This window comes from Phaenicophaeus curvirostris, chromosome 3 (genome assembly GCF_032191515.1).
Source record: "Phaenicophaeus curvirostris isolate KB17595 chromosome 3, BPBGC_Pcur_1.0, whole genome shotgun sequence".
In the NCBI taxonomy this organism is placed as follows: Eukaryota; Metazoa; Chordata; class Aves; order Cuculiformes; family Cuculidae; genus Phaenicophaeus; species Phaenicophaeus curvirostris.
The window spans coordinates 26,681,514-26,700,314 of NC_091394.1; the positions used below are offsets into that span (position 1 = coordinate 26,681,514).

Here is an 18,801-nt window from a genome sequence, read left to right on the forward strand (position 1 = left end):
AGGGTAGGAGAGGAGGCGGGGTAGCCCTCTTTGTAAGGGAGGACTTGGACTCCATTGAGATGGATTGTGGCGATGAGGAGATTGAGTGCCTGTGGGTTAAAATCAGAGGAGCCCACCAGAAGGTAGATTTTGTGATGGGAGTCTGTTACAGACCTCCCAGCCAAGGAGGAGCAGCTGATGAGCTCTTCAATAAACAGCTGGGGTTAATCTCTAGATCAATGCCTCTCATTCTTGTGGGAGACTTCAATCTGCCTGATATCTGCTGGAAGTACAATAGAGCAGAAAGGAAGCAGTCTAGGAGGTTCCTGGAGTGTGTGGAAGACAACTTCCTTGCACAGCTGGTGAATGAACCAACAAGGGAGGGTGCCCTCCTGGACCTGCTGTTTGAGAACAGAGAAGGCCTTGTGGGGGATGTGGCAGTAGGTGGACGCCTAGGACAAAGTGATCATGAGATGATAGGGTTTTCTGTTCTAGGTGAAGTGATGAGGGTGGTTAGTAGGATAGTAGCATTAAATTTCCAGAGGGCAGACTTTGAACTCTTCAGAAGGCTGGTTGGCAAAGTCTCATGGGAGAGAGTACTTAAGGGCAAGGGAGCCCATGAGGGCTGGGAGCTCCTCAAAAAGGAAATGCTAGCAGCTCAGGAGAAAGACATAACCATGTTCCAGAAAAAAGCCAGCAGGGGAGAAAACCAGCTTGTTTGAACAGAGAGATCTTGAGTGATATCAAGAAGAAGAAAAACGTTTATGGGCTCTGGAAGAGGGGACAGGCCTCTTGGGTGGACTATAGGAGGGAAGTGAGATTGTGTAGAGAAAAAATCAGAAGGGCTAAGGCTCAGCTAGAAATCAGATTGGCAAAGTATGTGAAAGATAACAAAAAATCTTTCTACAAATATATAAATAATAAAAAGTGGACTAGGGAGACCATACAGTCCCTACTGGACGCGGAAGGAACAACAGTGACAGGGGATGAGGAAAAGGCTGAGGTACTTAATGCCTTCTTTGCCTCAGTCTTTAATTGTAAAGAAAGTCGTTCCATCTGTGTACAAACCCAGGAGCTAGAGGAGAAAAATGAGGCTCCCATGATCCAAGAGGAGGTGGTCAGAGCCTTGCTAGCCCAACTAGACACCCACAAGTCTATGGGGCTGAATGGGATTCATCCAAGTGTATTGAAGGAGCTGGCAGATGTGCTGGCCAAACCCCTTTCCATCATCTTCCAACAGTCCTGGAAGACTGGGGAAGTTCCGGGGAAGTTCCACTGGACTGGAGGCTGGCTGATGTTGTGCCCATCTACAAGAAGGGTCGCAGGGAGGACCCAGGAAACTACAGGCCTGTCAGTCTGACCTCAGTGCCAGGGAAAGTCATGGAGCAGGTGATCTTGAGTGCTATCATGAAGCACATGCAAGAGAACCGGGTGATCAGGCCCAGTCAACATGGGTTCACAAAAGGCAGGTCTTGCCAAACCTGATTGCCTTCTATGATAAAGTGACTCGGCTGCTGGATGAGGGAAAGGCTGTGGATGTGGTCTTCCTGGACTTCAGTAAAGCCTTTGACAGAGTTTCTCACAGCATTCTGCTTCAGAAACTGTCAGCCTCTGGCCTGGACAGGCGCACACTCTCCTGGGTGGAAAACTGGTTGGATGGCTGGGCCCAGAGAGTGGTGGTAAATGGTGCAAAATCCAGCTGGAGGCCAGTGACAAGTGGGGTTCCCCAGGGCTCAGTGCTGGGTCCAGCCCTGTTCAATGTCTTTATCAATGACCTGGATGAGGGCATTGAGTGCACCCTTAGCTAGTTTGCAGATGACACTAAGCTGAGTGGAAGTGTTAATCTGCTGGAGGGTAGGGAGGCTCTGCAAAGGGATCTGAACAGGCTGGACCACTGGGCTTAGTCCAATGGGATGAGGTTCAACAAGGCCAAATGCCGGGTCCTGCACTTGGGGCACAACAACCCTATGCAGTGCTACAGACTAGGAGAAGTCTGTCTAGAAAGCTGCCTGGAGGAGAGGGACCTGGGGGTGTTGGTTGACAGCCGACTGAACATGAGCCAGCAGTGTGCCCAGGTGGCCAAGAAGGCCAATGGCATCTTGGCTTGTATCAGAAACGGCGTGACCAGCAGGACCAGGGAGGTTATTCTCCCTCTGTACTCAGCACTGGTGAGACTGCACCTCGAATCCTGTGTTCAGTTCCGGGCCCCTCACCACAAGAAGGATGTTGAGGCTCTGGAGCGAGTCCAGAGAAGAGCAACCAAGCTGGTGAAGGGGCTGGAGAACAGGCCTTATGAGGAACAGCTGAGAGAGCTGGGGTTGTTTAGCCTGGAGAAGAGGAGGCTGAGGGGAGACCTCATTGCTCTCTATAACTACCTGAAAGGAGGTTGTAGAGAGGAGGGTGCTGGCCTCTTCTCCCAAGTGACAGGGGACAGGACAAGAGGGAATGGCCTCAAGCTCCGCCAGGGGAGATTTAGGCTGGACATTAGGAAAAAATTCTTCACAGAAAGGGTCATTGGGCACTGGAACAGGCTGCCCAGGGAGGTGGTTGATTCACCTTTCCTGGAGGTGTTTAAGGCACGGGTGGACGAGGTGCTAAGGGGCATGGTTTAGTGTTTGATAGGAATGGTTGGACTCGATGATCCGGTGGGTCTCTTCCAACCTGGTTATTCTGTAATTCTATGATAACCTTCTTTTCTTTTAGATGCTTGGAAATGACATCCAGAATGGGCTGGTCCATCACCTTTATAGGGATGGATATGAGTCTTACTGGCCTGCAATTCCTGGTTCATCCTTTTTGCCCTTTTTGAAGACTGCTGTGCATTGCTTTTTCTCCAGTCCTCAGGCACCTCTCCTGTTTTCCATGATCTTTCAAAGATAATGGAGAATGGCTTTTTTACATTTTCTTTTGTTTAATTTTTTTTTTCCCAAAAGTATCAGTCTGTGGTGAAGTCTAGCCACTTCCTAATTTACTCCCCTTTTGACTTCCCTAGTGCTGTTTTCCCCTTCTCTGAACGAAAGTGTCAAGTGTATGTCCTCAATCAGTAGAATTTTTGGCCACTTGTAGCTAAGAACAACTGTACCAACTTTTTGGAGAGTTTCTTCCCTTTAATTGCCTTAAAAAGTAATTAAATGCATGACATACTTTTCTGTTTTCAAAGTTCTGGTTTACAAAACCCTTACTTGAAATGATATGGGAGTTCTCAGCCTTGATGTTACTACTGCTACTGTTGCTGCAACTAAGCAAAGAATAGTATCTCCATTATTGTAGGTAAAGAAGTTCTTTCTCGATAAAGGAAAAAGAAGAGACTAATGAATTCTCTTTAGAAAACAAAGGGTTTTACTTAGTACCTAACCTCTAGAAAAGATATAAATGCAATATAGAAATGAGTTTTGATTACGTAAGGAAGCATGTAGGTAAAAACATTGGGAGCAAGATCTGGCTCAATTGCTGTTAATCCATGGTATGGAAATAACAGCAGGGAATAAAAAGACTACAGAAACTTTTAATTATATTTCTCATTTTCAACAAGTCTGAATTCTTGTTAGAGATGTAATTTCCTCTTACATCTGGGAAGCAATTGCAAAGATTTTTGCAAATTTTGCAGGAAAATGAGTAATACTTTCTGTAACGTAATATTTTTATTTTCACTCTGAGGAAAAGAAATATTTTTATCATAAAGGATCATTATGAAAACACGGATTCAGCACCCATTTTTACTCTGGGTAACAGAAATGCGCAAAAACAATTTCAGTGGCTTCAGTGTGACTAGTCTTACTGTAAAAGCTTAGTCATTCTGCATAGGGTTTCCAGACTGTGGTAAGGGCACAAACAGCACTCCTGACAAATTATTTAAACATCTGCAAGAGTTTTCTTTTGCAATAACAACATTTTCCTGATTTATTTTTCTGTTGCTACACAGGCAGAACTATTTCCATGAGATATCCCCAAACAAGAACCTATGCCTTAAAAATTCAGAAGAATCATAGAATGATAGAATAGTTTGGGCTGGAAGGGACCTTAAAGATCATCTAGTTCCAAACCCCCTGCCACAGGCAGAGACATCCCACTAGATCAGGCTGCCCAAGGCCCCATCCAACCTGGCCTTAGAAATGGTGAAGAAATTCTTCCTTACATCAAGTCTAAATCTGCCCCTCTCCAGTTTATAAGTGTTCCCCCTTGTCCTGTCGTCACAAGCCTTTATGAATAGCCCCTCTCCAGCTTTCCTGTAGGCCCCTTTAAGCCACTGGAAGGCCACTATAAGATCTCCTCGGAGCCTTCTCTTCTCCAGGCTAAACAAGCCCAACTCTCTCAGCCTGTCCTCATAGGGAAGGTTCTCCAGCCCTCAGATCACCTTTGCAGCCCGCCTCTGGACCCATTCCAACAGTTCCATATCCCACTTATGTTGAAGATTCCAGAACAGGACCAATACTCCAGATGAGGTCTTACAAGAGAGGAATAGAGGGTCAGAACTTGTTTACAATTGTTTTCTATTATGAAACTGATGTTGCAATCCAATATTATAAAGTATTATGATAGAGAATATTACAAATCATGTAAAAACATTGTGATAAACAAAAAAGTAAGCAGGCAAACAAATTCAGCCAAAAAGTAGGGTTTATGTCTGTGTACATATTATATATATATTTATATATGTACATTTATGTATGTATAAGAATTCTGTTCATGAACTGGGGCTGTATTGATTTGTTAAATTCAGATATAAGTGGTTTATTCATTTTTTTTAATCATATATAACCTTTAACTGCTAGATTTTAAAATGTTAATTTTTATTTGTAATATGCCTATTTTTATTTCTAAGCATAAGACTCTACCCTTATCCCCAACTCAAACCTTTTTCAATTTACCTCTTTGTCATCTCCTCAGGAGCAAATATTGAATAATGGATTACAGAGGAAATAAATAACAGTTCCTTTGGTAAGATCTTATACTAAGTGTATCAGATAATTATAGTTTCTAAATTTCCTTTATTGAACACTCATACACAACATGATGTTTTATTGAATTATTTTTTAAGAAGTGTAATTGACCATTGTTTTCTGAAAGTAATGGCTAAATCCAGTAGTGTCTGTATGTATTGCAAGATAGGTTTGTATAATTTGTTAATTCTGTTCAACACTTAAACATACGTAAATTGAGATAATCTCCTTATGAGAGTTGCTTAGTTTGCCTAAAATGATGGAAAGGCCTGCTGTTTCATTCCCCAAATATAAAAGAAGTATCCACAATTTTCTTTATTTCCTAGAATATGAAATTTTGAATTTGTAATTTAGAAGTTCTTTCTCAACATACTTATATACAATGGAAAAACACTTCCAGTACTTTTTGGAAGTTGGAGTCTCTAAGCAATGACATTCATGGCTCAACATTAATATTTTTCCAGGCAAAATTTCAATTAAGATGGTTGTTAGTTTCCTTGAATAGGGTTTGTGAAGATGAAGCAACTTGAACATCATTTAGCACCTAGAAAATTTGTACTTACATAAACCTCTCCAACATTTGCATTTTCATAGCAAGAGATTCTAATAAGACAGCTGTGTTTGTATGAGACAGGGAAAGCTGAACCTAATGTCACATCTCGATGTTGCTATTACCCTTAGCACTAAAAGATGTGATATTTAAATATTTACATTTGCACTTAACTGGCAAGGAAATACAGTGGCCACCACTTGAGGCATTCCATTTTGCAGTTTCAGAAATATAAGTTCAGAGAAATATTTGTGGCTGTTTATGGTGTTATTTAAGCATTCAATGCACATTAATTTTTATGAACATTGGTACATTCATACAGAGAAACTGGAGGACAGGTAAAGCAGAGGCCTCTTTCTACCTCTGGCTCTGACACTCAGCTGCTGTGTAACAGAGACCAACTCTTCATGCAATAATCTCTGTGTATGGTATGGAGATAATGCCACCCTTGTCCTTTTGTAATCTTTACAAGACTGCAGAATAGAAATTATAAATAACATTTCACTTCCTATCTTTTCTGTAATTACTTTACATACTACACATTAAAAACAATTTCTTTCTAAAACATAATACTTTTAGAGCTTTCTCGTAAGCTGCAATATACATCCAGTATTTTCCCTTTCTCCCTGAAGTTAGTAACAACATTTTCCTTGAAGTTATTGAAGCCTAGTTTTGCTAGGATTTTGCATTGCAAACACTTAGTGTGATCTGATCTAGGTATGTTTCTCCTGTTCAGTCATGGTCAGCAAGTAGGCCTCGATGCCACAGGTATTTTTTTATTATGATTAGTTGCTGAAAGTCAGGATGATAATGTGCCTTTTGCAATTCAGACATTTCCTATTTGTTTAAAAGGCAAAAGGAGAAAGTTATTAAAATAATGCTTGACTGCTTATATAAAGATTCTTTTTGTTCATTTCCTGTTGCTTTATTTTCCTTCTCCTCCCACTCCCTTTTAGCAAATTTTGGATTTATTCCTACAAATGACTTTTCATAAACTCTCTTTCGCACATGCAGAATGTAGTTAGCTTTCACTCAGACATCCCTATTCATGTTCAAATATTTGTGCTTCTGCAGACAACATTTGCATGTAACACCTGCTGCAAGCCTTAGAAATTCAGAAGGCATTCTGATATGAGTGGGAGATACATTTTTGTCTAGTCTTTTGCTCCTGTTGCCTTCTACAGTTAAATAGTACTGCCTGAATGAAAATAGCTTATAAAATTGTGAATCTATATTGTTTTATATCCATGTCTGTATAGCCTAGTTATCTTATATGCACAAGATTTGTGCAGGAATTGAGAAAATTTTTAAACAGCAGTTATTACTGAGTTTTGAGTTCCAGTAAGGTCTAATTGTATCTCCAAAACTGTTTGCAAAATTGGAAAGACAACGGGGAGGAGGAAGAACAGAACAGTTCTGTGTTTCTGTTTATCTCTGAAAATGGTTGCAAGATTCTCTCTGTGTGTGTTACTGTATAATAGATGAAAATTCCTTCATGTGTCCTGTAATCATTAAGCTTTGGACAGCTAACAGGACACATCAGTCTACCTTGTTTTTTCTCCTGAACAAGCTCAGAGGAAATGGTCAGTCCTGTTACTTTCTAGCTCTATTTCTCAGTTCTTCTGCCAGTAGATTCCCTGCAACCAATGTTGCACAGTTCTAGAAACCCTGTCCTGATGCCAGGGCATAAGCAGATGTCAGAATTAAGTTGTACAGTTCTTTCTGCAGTATTGTGGGAGATAACTTCTAAACTAGTGGACTTCAATTATTACATTTTGTTTGGCTGATAAATCGAGGAATGAATTAATTTTCATTGGCTGATTCCATGATGAGAGGGTGTCTCTGCCAATGCCACGCATTGCTGAGATCAGCATCTCTGAGGAGCAGCAGCAAGGTAAGGGGAGAGCACAGATCCCTGTGAATGGGCTGCTGTCCAGAGGGGAGGACAACATTTTTGGAATGGTCTCCTCTGCAGACAAGAGTGAAAAATCTGAAAGCCTGGAGCACTTTTACCATGGAGATGTACAAAGTACATGGCAGAGCTGTTTCTCTCAGCATTTTCTCTCCAAATTGCATCTCCAGATTGCTTTTTCTGTTTAGGTGAGATGTACTGGTTATTTATGCAACATAATTCTTCACTCTAACAGCCGCAGTACAGCCTCTGAAGTGAAATACTGTTTTTTTTTCATACAAATAAAAATACAGGAAACTTTGATTTTTGAAACCACCCCATCAAGTTTAAAAGACTTGACAAGTATTTTAGGTACACATTTAGTATGTAGCACTGATACAATTATATTTCCCCATATAAAATTGATCTTGTTTATCTAACTTGAAAAAAACAAACTAAATATTATTTCTTAGATAGACATTTGATTGTATAATATGACCTTGTGAAAGTTTAATATTTTTCCTAAAAGAAAAGTCACATTAGCTGTAAACATATCTAACTCTATCTTGAATTTATATTATTACATCATGTAGGACAAATGATAGGGTAATGTGTTTTACCTATCAAATTGACATAGATAAAAATACACCTTCTATTAAACTAACATCATTCTTCTACAGAGTTCTTAATAATAGTAGGAATAATATTGCTTCTAAATATTTAATTAGTGCATTCTCGCATTTTGGAATACAAATTAACATCTTAGACATGGAGATTGAGTTTTAAACAATAATTTTTAAAGATTTGTCTTTAGCAATTCATATAATTAGTTCCACTATTATTTATTAAACAAAGATTTTGATCCCATTAGCGAAACAATTGCCAGTATTACATTTCCCTTTTTATTTGTCCATACTATGAGCAACTAGTGCAGTACTCAGCAATGAAGCATAATCCTGCTGTGATTTAAGTAGAAATTTTGTCTCTAACTTTAATGAGAGCAAGACTGATAAATTGGTTGTAATTTTATCTACTGAAAATGGAAATGAACTTAGGAAAATACCATTCTATTTTCTGACCTACTACTTAAATTTGTGAGAAGAGGAGTAGCTATTGTAGGGAATATCAATTTCTTTATAGTTCATACGCATCGTTTGAGGCTCATATAGTGAAATTGAATGGATATGACTGCACATTTCTTGCATGTGAAAAGAAAAAGCAAAATGTCATTCATTGAGTAATCAGTTTCTGCTGATTACTTCAAAATCAAGTAGTCAGTTAGACCTTTTATGCTTTCTGCCTTGCTTTCTATGCTAATCTCCGATTACACATAGTAGGCTGATAAGGTTTGGTAGCACTTCTGGAAAACAGCCTTATACTTTAGCCTGTTGACTTTGACTTACTGTTATGGATATCCAAAGGGGCATATCCCTCAGCTCTCATTCTTTCTGAACCCTGAGCTACCACTTTCCCCTGTAACACACATACAAAAATACTAATTTTGCTACTTCTACTAAAGAAAAACAAACATCAGTATATCATACTTATTAGTAGTAAAGACCTTCTCCTTTTTCATCTTCCTTAATTGGATTTGTTTTGACTAGATATTTTGGATCAAAACAACTGTGAAAGAAAGAAAAGAAAGATAGCTTCTATCTAGACAAATGGAAAAGCGCCCTTCACAAAAGTTAGGCAAAATTGTTACCCTATATTGCAGTAAAAGCCAAATAATGTCTAATAGTATTGCCAAACAGCATACATATTGCTGTCCTTCCAATATGCACAAGCAGTTGTCTTATATACAGCAAAAGAAGTTTAGATTTCAGCAATTTAGTATCATTGTATTTCTTTCTGAAGTGTATAAAAGAAATCTCCCCAAAGTGCTCTGTCGACTCCCGCCCCCATCCCTCCTCCCTAAAAAGTGTCTGTAAAGCGTCTTTAACATTTCAGACACTTTTTAAGAAAGCAGCTGCTCTTCTTCTGTTAGCAATTTCAGTGATAAAGTTAATTTACTCACCGTATTTGTCAGCGTGAGCCTAGCTCTGCCCGTCCAGTGCTGCTTCTCTACCTGCTTTCTCCCTTCTGCCTGTTACCGTATCTCCAGCGCTGTATGTGCTTGCATCTAACTAGGGCTTCCTCTCTCCCAGCATCACTTTTAAGTCAGGCAGGCAGGGAGCTGAAGCCAAAGGGACTCTCTATCTGATTGGTTTCCATTCAGTGCTTCTGATTAATAAGAAACGTCCGTCACAGAGAAAGATGTTGCTGCTGATAGAGCCGCAGTGCAAAACATGAGAAGGTTTGGGGTTGGGGGGGGAAAGGACTACGGCTTTGCCAGCCGTACAGCGATTTGCAAGTGAATGCAGAGGGAGGGTTCAGAGAGGAGGGCTTTGTTAAGGACCCTCTTATTAACTGAGGCTTAAATACTGAGAGTCATGCTAGCAGCTCAGTTTGATCTGTTTTCAGTTGTAATAATAAAGACATGCCCATAACCCGTGAATTATGTGAAGAAAAAAATTTACTGTAATTATTTACACCAGCAATACAGTCCCATTTGTGTGCACATACTCCTGAAGAATGCGAGATGTAGGAGATTTCCCCCTGTACTCAATAGGTTTACAGCATTACTGTCACAGTTATTGTTAATTGTAGTTGTCACTGCACCTGAAAGTGGACATAATGCAAAGTTGCAAAGGATATTTTGAGAACTGTGGCTAATGATTTTCAGGTCAGTCACAGAAATAGCTGGTTTTGCCTGAACAGTAATGAATTTCCAGTTTACTGGTGCAGCCTGTTTGGGTAGAAGTAATCGCTGCTCCTTGCTAAGTCACCAAATGTTGAATAGTACAGAATATTGTGGTTTCTTTGAATCAGCACCTTCAACTAAAGCATAAGATGTTACCTATTAAAATAGGAGAACTGGAGTATTGTGAAGTTCTTGGTCTGGATCTGCTATTTGCACATTTTTGTGGGTTTCAGGGGACTAATGACTCTTTCAGCCACTGTGAAAAGATGAACACTTGCAGTGGGACTTCTACGAACTGGTATGTTGCAATCCCTTTCCATACCAGCAAACTCTGAAGATAGCTTTCATTAGACGCCTGTTGCAAGCACCAATAGAATAACATGAAGTGGTATAAAGTGTAATTCTATGCGTTTGTAGCATACTTCATTTAGTATCAATATCCTATAAATATGGATCATGAGGCTAGTCTCTGATTATGAAATACTGTTAGGGTTATGGGTTTAGTAATTGGGGAGAAAGAAGCAATCTGTTTATTCTGACAGAGAAAATTTACTATAACAAAAAGAATGTTTACATCAAACAGCTAATAGAGAAACCTGAGTAAATTAGTATTTGATAGGAATGGTTGGACTCAATCCAATGGGTCTTTTCCAACCTGGTGATTCTATGATTATTCCTTTTTTCTTATGCTATTATTATTGTTTTAATACTACTATTCATGAGTTTATCAGGCTCATAGTCATGGTACATTTTTTCTAATGACAACTATTTCACCATTAGATCCCATTTGAAACAATTAAGACATTGATGCTATCCATACAGGCAACAGTCAGAGCCTTTCCACTGATTTCAGTGGCAGTTAAATTAGGCCCTGAATGAACTAAGTCTTCTCTGAGAATACTACACACCCATTAAAACAATATTTGCATATATGTAACAGAGTACTGGATTTAGTCTAATATTTTGAAAATCAAAAGGCAAAATCCAGACCCAGAAAAAAAATCCATTACTGTACCTCAGCTAAAATGCATAAAGCAAAGTTTTAATTATTATTTTCATCATAAAAACAATTAGTATAATTTTTGTCTCAGTAATTATATGGTAGAGCAAAATGAAAAGTACTGACTAGTGTGACACCCTCTAATCCCAGCCTTAAATCTTGGGGATCCTAAAAGATATTTTCTTAATAGGAAGCTATCTCAGTGATAAAAAGGCATGAGTAATTGCTCTACATTTTTTACTGCATTGACATTTTTTCACCCTTTTGGCTGCTCTTTGGGACTCTAATCAATATTAGGAGACCATCCAGTTACAGAGGAATCCCTGAAACTGGAGACGTGTACAAAGCATCTTTGCACAATATCTCCTTGAGCTTTAGAAAGCACTACTATGTGGCGGCTGAGGAACTGGCCTCTGCTTTAAAGGCAGGCATAGATAAGAGGCATAGGGCACTCAAATCAATAGGAATGGCTCAATTTCTGTTTATGCCATTTACAAGTTTGTAGTAAAATAAGCAACATTATTTATATTAGACAGTGGAATGCCTACTCTCTCACATGTATTTTTCACGGTGTTATAAATATGGCACAGTAACTACTAAAAGAGAAAAAAATTGAAGTTATGTACTATATTTTCACAAACAAGAGGCACTTCTAATGCAAACAATGTTGTGTAATGGGGGTAAAAGCTTTTGCAATATACATCAAAAGTAGGCCAAAAATGAAAATGTGTAGGTGTGACAGCAAATATGAAGAGATGAGTGGAAATCCGAGGCTGTGCTCTAATACAGAAGGCTACTCCATACAGGGGAGGAAAACAAAACACTCCTCCTGAAATGTAATGGTAGTAGATGCAGATATGGAAAAGCAAAAGGTACACCAAAAGTGTAAAGCAGGATTTTTTTTTCTTTTTAAATTGCAATACAAGCTATACTTCAGTTTTACCTTTTATGAGGTCTTTTTTGGAATCGGGTCTCTGCTCTTTTGACCCCTTCTCATCTTCCTTTCTTTACCTTCATAAAGATTTGTCTGCTACCCAAGAAAGCTGTGATTACATACCAAATCTTCATTGAAATTCTGAACTATTCTTCATTCACAGAGGCTACAAACAATCAGCAGTGCACAAAGATGGGCTGGTTGCCATGTTAAATCATTCTGAGTTGAATCACTGTTTGCCATTATTTTTTCTTTTCCTGACATGTTTACACTTAACTTGTTTAGGCAAAACTATATGCAAATGAAACATCAGAAGAGGACAGAGTAATTTATATTTATTCTTAGTTTTTTCTACCTATCCAGTCAGCAGATGATGCCCAGAAATCTGCTAGTGGGACTTTGATATTTCATGCAATTTCTTCCCATTCTTCTGATAAGCCAAGGCAAGACTGAATTCTCACAAATCTCTGTTCCCACACATTTCCTAGGGTTTGTAGGGAAAAACTGATCTGGGGTTTAGTGGTAACAACTTACCTTCAATATGCCACTTTTATGAGTTTTTATCATTTTCAGAAATGTTAAATATGTATTTAATCTTTCCCAAATTAGAGACTGTGTGTGATGCCAAAAAAAGAACAGAGATGTACAGAACGGTACAATCAAGAAACACATAAATAAGAAAATCTTCCTAAGAGTCGCAAGAATAAAGCTAACAGAGCTAACTTCAGCTCTGTTTATTTTCACTGAAGCCTTTAAAATTCTGAAATGTAAAGAAACTGGATCAAATAACGACCACCAGTTGAAAAAGTAATTCTAAACACATTTATATTTCCATTTAGTCAATCATTTGAAAAGGATGCTATTAGCTTTTTTTCCAGATTTCCTCATTGTTTTCTTCTCTATTCCTGTGAAAGACTTTAAGTGATCCATTTGTTAAAGAATCTGATAAGTGTATGACTTTGAAAGATTGTCAGAACATTATTAAATCAGACCTGACAAGCACCAGCTTTCGGCTGCCCCTCTTTGATATACACAGGATAGGGCATAAGAGAAAGAATAAGAAGTCTTCTGCTCTTTTCCCACTTTTCAACCTCTTCCTTTGGTATAATTATGCATGCAATGAACAGCCTGTTTTTCTTGTCAGAAGCAGAATTACTTTCCTTTATATGGCTCCAAGTTCCCAAAAAAGACATGAAAGAAAGATATGTGTATGGGAGAGGGGAAGAACATGCAACAGGACCAAAACCTGGTAAGAACAATTAGATACTGATAACTGAGTTGTTTAAAACAAAGCAAAGTTAAAATACATATATAAGGTAACCCTGTGTCACACAGACCACTGGATTAGGATAATTTTGTCTCCAGAATTATTTGTGTTTCTCTTTTGAGAAATACAGTAGTAAAACCTGTAGGTAAGAATATCTGCAATAATCAATTTCATAGCTTAATCAATATATTCTGTTTGCAGCACTTTACAGTAAATTAAATCCCTAAATCTGAATTTTTCTGAGCTTGATAAAAAACTAGTAATTTTTTTTTTAGATAGTTGGCACAAGATGATTGGATTTGTTTACACAGAAATACACACGTTTACCTGCAAGCACATCTTCTTCATTTATATGAGAAAGTTTGTTTATGTCAGTATGCCAAGATTCAAAATTAATATTAAATTAATGTGATTTCATAGGTTAAACAGGTAAAAAAATATTTTTAGAAATCCCTGGAGATTTCTAATTTATGAATTTATTTTGAATTAATTTTTTGTCATCCATAATTCAGTGGTATTGATCCTTCTATCTTTCTTTCCTTGGTCTGCAGATATACTGCTTTAAAATATTAAAATAAGACAAATCTAGGTTAGGTTTTGATGAACTGAAATTTTATAACATCAGGCCAGATTTTACAGCAGTAAGGCTCTAATGTTTTTAAGCATTTAATCAGATCAAAACGAGTGAATATTTTGTAAGTGCATAGAAGCCAATATAACCATGTGTAAAACTTAAAATATTGTACTTTTCATTCACTTTATTACAATGATCATAGAAGCGTGATTTATTGCATACATAAAATAAAGTGCAGTATGCTTAAGTAGAAGCAACAATTATTGGATGGAAGATACCAATAAATGAAGAGAAAGTGAAGATAAAGTCATGTACATGGAAGTGTAAGTGCCAGGCTGAGTTTCAACTCGTAAGTCTCTTATAAACTGAATTACATAGCACTTTAGATTTCAGTCTCATGTAAACAATTTTTACATGTATAATTAGACTTGGTCACAATCATTAACATGGAATTTTTTCTTGGAAATACTGATTTGCTGCAAGTATTGTCGATTATTAGTTGCTTCTTTATTTCCTTTATCAGTTCTTTGGGGAGAAAATTGTGGACTTAAGATTCCTGCATGAAATAAAACATTTCAAAGTTATTTAAATGTATTGTTTTGATTGTCTGCAAAATATTTTGAAACTGTTTCGCTTATGGATAGGACTTCTTATTTCTCAGAAATTTGAAAAATTACATTGAATGGAAAATTTTTTGACCTCTCAACGGTTATAATACAATTAATTGATACAGCAATACACTTTTATAAGATGTACTTGTGAAAAATTATCTTCAGCTGCAGGGATGAAATAGTGAAGTTAAACATTCTTTTAATACAGGAAGTAAAGTGAAGGCAATAATTTGGTTTTGATATCCTGAATCTACTTTCTACTCAAAACACCATCATCCTTACCTCTAAACATTAAGAAAATAAGGCTCCTTAAATATTAATAAAAATATTCAAAATTCCTGATCAACCCAACAAAGCATACGTATCAGCACAGGGTGCACCCTAACATGCGCTTCTTATAGTACAGAAGACCATATCTACAATGGCTTTTCAGTATCTTCTAGAGAAAGTGAGTATATAAAGAAACCATGTAATTCTTTTTAGAAACTATACTACTCCCAAGGACAGTCATTCACCCACCTTCACTTTCATGTTGTAGAAACATCATACTGATGTGCCATAGCAAATCCCTCATCTTTGGTCTGGAACATTGATCTGAAACTGCTTCCATCCTCATTCATGTATGTGTACACACACACACACACACACACACACACACAAGCTACCTACCATAGGTAGTATACCTATCTATGTACCTAATTGTTTCAGTGCAACAATGACAGTCATTCTGGTTCAGAAGAGGCACAATCAAAGTGCTCTGCGGTATGAATGCCACCTGCCTGGAATTGGTTGGATGGAAGTGGTGTCCCTCACAGGTTTGTACTAGGACTGGTGCTGTTTAATATCTTCATCAGTAACACAGACAGCAAGATCAAGTGCACCCTCAGCAAATTTGCAGATGACACAAAGCTGAGAGGTGCCATTGTCATGCCAGAAGCATAGGATGCCATGCAGGGGAACCTGGATGAGCTGGAGATGTGGGCCTGTGTGAAACCCTTGAGATTCAACAAGACCAAGTGCAAGATCCTACACCTGGGTTGGGGAAATCCACGGTTTCGGTACAGGATGGGGGGTGATGTGATTGAGAGCAGCTCTGCAAAGAAGGACTTCGGGGTGCTCATTGATGAGAAGCTCTACATGAGCCGACACTGCATGCTCACAGCCCAGAAGGCCAACCATATCCTGGGCTGCGTCAAAATAAACATGGACAACAGGTCAAAGGAGATTATTCAGTCCCTCTCTTCCATTCTCATGAGACCCCACCTGGCATACTGTGTCCAGTTCTGGAATCCCCAACATAAGAACTATTGGAATTGGTCCAAAAGAGGGCCATGAAGATGATCAGATAATCTACTATGAGGACAGTCTGAGAGAGTTAGGGTTGCTTGGTCTGGAGATGAGAAGGCTCTGGGAAGACCTTATAGCAGTCTTTCAGTACCTGAAGGTGGGCCAACAAGAAAGCTGGGGAAGGACTTCTTACAGGGACATGTAGTGACAAGATGAGGGGAAAGGATTTTAAGTTGGAAGGAAGAAGATTTAGATTAAACATTGGGAAGAAATTATTCATAATGGAGATGGTGAGCTACTGGAACAGGTTGCCCATGGAAGCTGTGGATGCCCCCTCCCTGGAAGTTTTCAAGGCCAGATTGGATGGGGCCTTAAGCAGCCTGGTCTAGCGGGAGATTTCCCTGCCCATGGCAAGGGGATTCAAACTAGATGATCTTTAAGGTCCCTTCCAACTCAAATCATTCAGTGATGAGACGATTCTATGCTTGCTGCAGAAGGAATGAACCCTAGGCAGTGCATACGTCTGTGATATTTGGACTCAGTACTTATTTATAGGATATCTTAAATTGTTAAAATTAATTTGCAAATATGACCCATAAAAATTATAATATTGAACAGAAAAGGAAAGAATTCACTGGTCAGAAATTCTATAATATCAGTAAAATTAGTGTGGGGGTTTTGTAATTTTATTTTTTGAAATGAAAAATAGCTACTGTGATATTTCTGGCTTGCTAAGGAACAGCTAGATAGTGCTTTATCGTCATATGAAATTACCATCCTTAATTCCATAGCTAGAGTGCATATGAGCTTTGTGTGTGTGTGTGTTCAAAATTTATCAAGATGAACTGTCAACCTTTCATCTGTCATTCCTTCAAAAGCTTGATGCCTCAGTTCTTTGCTTACAGTGTGTGTCATATGACAGTTGTGAAGAGTTGCTGAAAAAAAACGTGGGAGGGCAGTTGTTTTTTCCTAACTTTGGAGAAGAATCTGATTTAGAATAAAGAAAATAGCAGAAGCAGCATGTTTTTTAAAAAAGAAACAAAGATCTGTCAGATGGTGTTTTGCCCCTTGACGTTTCCAAGGTAAAGAAAGATCCCAGAACTGAATAAACTAACTTTCATGCTTTCTACATTGGGATAAATATACGTGGATAAATATGGCTATTAACAGGGATCCTTTTTCCTTGTAAAATATTACCAGACCTCTCCCATGCTGTTCTCTGGTTAAGGATATAAAACTCTACATGCCACTTCTGTCCTCCGTCAGTCTGGCAAATCTCTATTCTATTTACATCAGATTATTTAGATTAACAACTTCACGTTCTGTATGGTGATACTTATACAGCCATCCACTACAGTCCTCGGAGCACAACCAAAATCTATAATTGTTCTGTAATTTAATCTTGAGGTGGAATTAATTTCACCTATTTTATTGGTCCAGAAGTTAGGTAGCTATTTCATCTGTAATCACTGGAAGAAGAAAGAGGTCTCTAGAGGAAGATTCATCCCATTTTAAGATAGCTGTCTAAGATATTTGAAGAAAATTGGAGTTGCTAAGCAACCTCATCTGGATTTTTTTTTTCTTTCTCTCAGCTGACTATGAAGGGAAACCTGCTAAGAAGCTCAAGTGTTTGCCTATCTTTCAACTACTGATACTAGTTGAAATGAATCCAGCCCTCAAGTCCCAGCTCCCGGAGTTCTGAAATATCTATGATTCATTATGTCAATTATTCAAGATTAATTTTTTCTCCTAACTTGTTCTTAAAACATGTTTCTAGTCATCATGACTGAGAGGAAAGAATGAAAGTGCACCTGAAAGATGGGGCAAGAAAGAAGATTTTAACATCTAATTCTTAGTTAAAAACTATGATGGCCTCTCAACTGTTTTCTCAGTCATGCTGCTCAGTTATAAAAAGATATTTATATAGGTCATACAAATGAGGCAATACTGAGAGAAGCAGTGCTTTTGACCAGTTTGACCTGCTTAAACCAATTAGATTTTATGGATTTATAGACAGATTCTATGAGTCATGTGTGCATAGGAAGTACATTGATGATTAAATTTTTTTTCTAGTTAAAAATATTTTTTAGTAGAAAAGCAAGCAGATGACAACAAAAGCAGTTTGGCAGTACTGGTAGATTTAAAGGAAACACTTTGAATTGTTAAAGATTTCACAAAAAGGACAATCAGGAAGTTAATGAAATGTGGTTTGGCCTTTGGGTAGTTCTTAGAGCAGTCAGAGAGTTCCTGGGCTTTGGTAGTTATTTCAGATTTGTGGACTGAGCAACAGCCTTGGAGAGAGCAAGGCCTAAGAGCTGCAGGCTGGAGTCATAGTGCTTAGAGAAGCCAGTGTCCATGCCTTGAGCTGGGATATGTGGCTTGAGTGACAGGAAGTATTTTCTGCAGGCAACTTTTCCTGGTGCCTTGTGTAGGCTTCCCTAGTGGAAGATAGTTTAAAGTACATGGAGAAACCACTTGTCTTATGTCATTTGAAAAAAAAATAAAAATCAGACCATCTGGAGGAGTCTGGATTTTTTTTCCAAACATTTCATTCTCTTGATTTTTTTTTAATTATTTTCTCTTCTGCTTTTAGTTTTGATTTGAAAAAAACCCCAACCACTCTAAACTACTTAAGAAATTCTGTTTCTGTCAACTCGAATAGCATTGCTCTCTCTAACAGGAGAAACAACTACCAGTGTGCGCTCATGTTTATATGTTTCTTCTATTGTGCAAAATTCTATGCCTTGTTTTATGGGACTGTGATCTACACAGTGCTTCGTTTCCTGGTCTTTATTTTCATAAATATGTGTTTGATTTACTGTGAATTTGTCTCAACTAGAAAGATTATATGGCTGTAATCACTTTTCTCTGAACAAAACCTGTTTTTGTTAAATGTTTCTCTAACCACAGTAGGATGGCTCTGCGTTAACTATTCTTTATAAATATCAGATGCAATACTGTCTAAATTATATAAACTGTTATTTTCCATGGATATTTCCTGGATATTACCAGGAGATTAATGGAA

The 18,801-nt window shown here is 38.0% G+C and overlaps 1 protein-coding gene across 1 annotated transcript in view; it reads right to left on the reverse strand.

Moving 5' to 3' along the window:
- CDH9 (cadherin 9) overlaps positions 1 to 9,686 on the reverse strand; it is a 102,610-nt gene extending 92,924 nt beyond the window's left edge. The window contains exon 1 of the mRNA XM_069853521.1: positions 9,378 to 9,686. The gene's annotated coding sequence lies outside the window, so the exon portion shown is untranslated. The remainder of the gene's footprint in view (positions 1 to 9,377) is intronic.
- Positions 9,687 to 18,801: the final 9,115 nt, after the last annotated feature.